Source organism: Dipodomys ordii, unplaced genomic scaffold, assembly GCF_000151885.1.
Source record: "Dipodomys ordii isolate 6190 unplaced genomic scaffold, Dord_2.0 Scaffold26, whole genome shotgun sequence".
Taxonomy (NCBI): domain Eukaryota; kingdom Metazoa; phylum Chordata; class Mammalia; order Rodentia; family Heteromyidae; genus Dipodomys; species Dipodomys ordii.
In genome coordinates, this window is record NW_012267242.1 from 10,406,146 (window position 1) to 10,411,015 (window position 4,870).

Consider the following 4,870-nt stretch of genomic DNA (forward strand, 5'->3'; position numbering starts at 1 on the left):
TTGATCCACATGGAGATAAACTTTTTTTTCTTCATTTCAATAAATATTTTATATGATGAGAGGCACAAGAAAATAACTTTATTTGTATGATTTTGGGCATGTATGTTGTACTTTAATGAAAGTTTTATTATAAAGATACCCTTACACTTGGACCAAAGTAATGACAGGATGAGCTACATGGCCATCACCACAATTACATTTCTAAAAGGAGCCACATAAGTAATTGAAAATATGAAGTGCTGGATCCTAAATCCTTTTATCTGACAATAATTGTACATCAGAACAAGCCATGTATAAGATCAGGTCTGGCTGACCTAGGAAGCTCCTAGAGGAGGAGAATGGAAACTAATATTTGGAGCATCTGAATTCATTAGAATTCGTTGGTTTGTTTGTTTGGTTGGCTAAAATGACATTCATTAAAAGCAGAATTCCAAATTACAGACAAATACTTGCTAAAATTATATACAATCTATGCAGACACATTATGAAAGGTAGAAAATGAATTTGAAAGAATGAAGTGTTCATTAGGTTTTGTGTGAATGGTTGGTTCATTTCCCAGAGGAGAGTCTGTCCATCTGGTAGGCATTCCAACACAACAAGGAGGACCAGATGGGCACTGAAATAGGTCAGTCCTGTCAGGAGAACAAATACTCAGGATAGGACTGATTATCAATGCTCAAGGCTGGGTGCTTAGCTTAGGTCAGGCTGGGCTGGCTTTGCGTGCACCACAATGAATTAAAGGCCCTCTGGTGGTGAGTGAGAATATTACAACTCAGATGATTCCTAGCAATAAAAAACAGCAGAAATTAAAACTAACAGGCTTTAGACTGAGCATCATTTATTAGTCAGCTTCACAGGCATACTTACATGTCCTCTTCTTCTCCATCTTTGCCATGTTCCTTGGTCATGTTTTATCTCTTTTGGTCTGCATGTCTCTATCATCTGTCCTTGGAAATGCTATGTACAGAATACATGACTAATGGACACCAGTGATCAGGATTTGACACTTAAATTGGCAAAACTACCCCTTTGCTACAGCACATTATCTAATTATCCTCTAGAAATATGACAATATGTTGTATTATTAATACTACAGGTCTGTCTGATTTTCAAAAACATTATATTTCAGTATCATTTTATAGGTGGTGTAGTATGACAGAACACTATTCTTGACACAATCATCTTTAGTAATTAAATAGCCACATTTAATTTCAAATCTTTCTGTTGTTGTTGTTGAATTATCATTAGTAATCCCCAAGAGAAAGACCTATCTGCCTGCAAGAACAGCTTCCCAGGTGACAAGTCCCAGTGGGAAAGGATCAGGCACTAAAAATGTGAAGAATTTCTCTTTGGGAAGGAACTTTTGAGTGCGGATGTCTCATTCTCTGTGCATCTCTCCCTTGTGCTTCACTTTCTTGTGCCTCATTCCTTTTGTTTTTTTTAAACACCTACTTCTGTAGATCTTTAGTTCCTGATTACACAGTAAATCATTCACCATCTCTTTGTCATGAAAACAGACAAATTAAAGCAGGAGCTGGGTACACCTCATTCTCTTTCTTTCTCATCCATTTGGACCACTTTGGGAAAGCAAAGGCCAGAAGTATGAAGCAGCATACAGGAACCACTTGTTAGTAAAGATGTTAGTAAAGTTGTTGATAAAGATACAGGGTGTGAAGTAGGAAAAGGTGATCAGGGAGGTCAGGCCCCTCCGATCTTCTGGTCTACTTCTGGCTTTGAGAAGTCCCTGGATTCTGTGCACCCTAATACTTGCCTACTCAAAGGTAAGGTATGCATTAGCTTTCCCATATGCTTCTCCCAAACTAGCCTGTCAGGGCCTATTCAGGAAATGTTGCAAATCATCTTCCTTTAAATACATCTCATCACAGCAATGAAAATGCTTATATTTCCTAAAAGTAGTTAAAAATTAGAAGATATACATTAAAGGACAACCCCTCCCCCACCAAAATATCTTCAGATAATATATAGCATTGGTCTAAGAAATCCTTCCCTTTGGGGCTGGGAAGGTGGCTCAGTGGTAGAGCACTTGCCTTGCATGCCTGAGGCCCTGGGTTCGATTCCTCAGCACCACATAAGCAAAAAGAAAAAAGCTGGAAGTGGTGCTGTGGCTCAAGTGGTAGAGTGCTAGCCTTGAGCTGAAGAGCTGAGGGACAGCACTCAGGTTCAGAGTTCAGACCCCACGACCGGACCCCCCCCCAAAAGAAAAAAGAAATCCTTCCCTTTAACTGGGTTCTAGAATTTTGGTTGGTTTTTTTCTTTCTTTCTTGTCCTTTCTTCCAGTCATGCAGCTTGAATTCAGGGTCTGGGTTGTGTCCCAGAGCTTTTTTCCTCAAATTTATTACTCTACCACTTTGAGCCACAGCTCCACTTCTGGTTTTTTGGTGGCTAATTGGAGATGAGTCTCTTGAGATGGGCTCCAGTGGCTCATATCTGTAATCCTAGTTACTTAAAATGGCTGGGTGTTGGTGTCTTATGTTTATTATCCTACTTAGGAGGCTGAGATCTGAAGATCATGGCTCAAAGGCAGCCCAGGCAGGAAAGCCATGAGACTCTTACCTCTAATTAACCACCACCAAACCAGAGTGGGCTGTAAGTAACCAGTGGCTGAAAGTGGTAGAGTGCTAGCCTTAAGTGAAAAGTCTCAAGGACATCAGTCAGGCCCTGAGTTCAAGCCTAATGACCGACTTTAAAAAAAAAAAGTCTCATGGACTTCCCTGTTTGGGCTGGGTTCAAACTATGATCCTCAGATCTCAGTCTCCTAAGTAGGATAATAAACATAAGCCACCAACACCCAGCCATTTTGATTAGCTTTGTTCTCCCAGTTCTTACTCTGCTTTTAAAACAATGTTTAAAACATCAGATAATAGTTAACATCACCCATAGTGGTGACAAACTGATTGTTAGTATGAGTTTCCCCTGGAGGTAATGTACCAGAAAGTGGAATATAATTTCTGGGCTATTCTCACTAAAATACGTATGATACAAGCTGGACATTGGTGGTGCATACCTGTAATCTCAAGACACTACGTGAAAAATAACTAAGGCAAAGAACTGAGGGCATGGCCCAAGTGGTAGAACGTTCATTTAGCAAACATGAGGCCCTGAGTTGAAACACCAGTACTCCACCTGCCCCCTAAAAACGTTCAATATGAAACACACCCACACTAAGAAACATTCTGCAAGACTACACTTGAGCTCTTCCGACGGCTCCCCCTCTCCCCCAGCTCTGCGCTCACTCTGAGCTCGCGCTGAAGCCAGCGCCGCTATCATGATCATCTACCCGGACCTCATCAGCCACGATGAGCTGTTCTCCGACATCCACAAGATCCCGGAGATCGCCGGCGGGCTGTGCCTGGAGGTGGAGGTCAGTAGGACAGAGGCTAACATTGATGACTCGCTCATTGGTGGAAATGCCTCCGCCGAAGGCCCCGAGGGCGAAGTACCAAACGCACAGTAGTCACTGGTGTGGACTTCGTCATGAACCATCACTTGCAGGAGACCAGTTTCACAAAGGAAGCCTACCAAAAGCACATCAAAGATTACATGAAATCACTTAAAGGCAAACTTAAAGAACAGAAATCTGGAAGAGTAAAGCCTTTTATGACAGGAGCTGCAGAGCAAATCAAGCACATCCTTGCTAATTTCAATAACTACCAGGTTTTTATTGGTGAAAACATGAATCCAGATGGCATGGTTGCTCTCCTGGACTACCATGAGGATGGTGTGACCCCATTTATGATTTTCTTTAAGGATGTTTTAGAAATGAAAAAACGTTAACAAATTGGGCAATTATTTTGGATCTATCACCTGTTACCATAACTGGCTGCTGCTTGTCATCCACACAACACCAGGACTTAAGACAAATGGGACTGGTGTCATCTGGAACTCTTCATTTCTTTTGACCATGGTTTATTTGGAGTGGAGACATTGTTTTTTAAGAAAAAAAGAATGTCAGGTAGGTTGTCTAAAAATAAAGTGCATTTGAACTCAAAAAAAAAAAAAAGACTACACTTGAAAATCAAGATTGTTAAAGACTTCTAAGCTGAGGAAGTAAGAATGGTCAATATGAAGTAAGGAGGCCAGGTCTGGCCGGTGCCGTATTGGCCACATGGTGGATGGTAGGGTCTGGCATCTTGTCTTCATGCTGGGAGAAGGAACCCACCCCCCACCCCATCACTTGCCTTCCAGGTAATGGGCATGCCCGGACCCCTGGAGGCAGGGGCAGGCACTTGGCTGATTAGTTACTGAAAATGTCAGTCGCATAGCTGGGACTGGGAATTTCCTGAGGATCTGCCCCCTGCGCCAACCTATTTAGGCCCTGACCAGCCTAGCCGCTGAGGGCCATTCCACGTGTGTCTCTATGGTTGTGCATTGTATCCTGGCTCATCTCTAGTCATCATGGCTTCCCAGTTCAGCTCTCCATTGGAGCTGAACTGGCTTGTTGGTATTGTTTTTGTTATTCCTTTCCTCTTTAGGATGTTTCCTAGCTGTGTTATGTGTATTTGCGTGCTGCAGGCCTTTGTAACAACTGGCGCCTACAGCCTGTTAACTGTATAATAAAGACTCCAATATTGTGTATTTTAAAATGTGGCTTCTGGGATGATTTACCTTACAACAAATAGACAAATGAAGAAATGTTCAACATCTCTGGCCATAAAAGAAAGGCAAATCAAAACAACAGGCAAAATGGCTATTATCAAGAAAACAAACAATTACAGATGCTGCCAGGGTTGTGGCCAAAAGGGAATTCTACTACACTATTAGTGGGAATGTAAACTTGTTCAACTATGCTGGAGTGCAGTATGGACTAAACATAGACTAAGCATAGAGCTTCCCTTTGACCCAGCAATTC

General features: G+C 41.9%; 1 pseudogene across 1 annotated transcript; it reads left to right on the forward strand.

Annotated features, from left to right (window-relative positions):
• Positions 1 to 3,283: 3,283 nt before the first annotated feature.
• Positions 3,284 to 3,957, forward strand: LOC105984802 (annotated as a pseudogene). Its single transcript, XR_001175011.1, has one exon. The product of XR_001175011.1 is annotated as a translationally-controlled tumor protein pseudogene (transcript).
• The last annotated feature ends 913 nt before the right edge of the window (positions 3,958 to 4,870 follow it).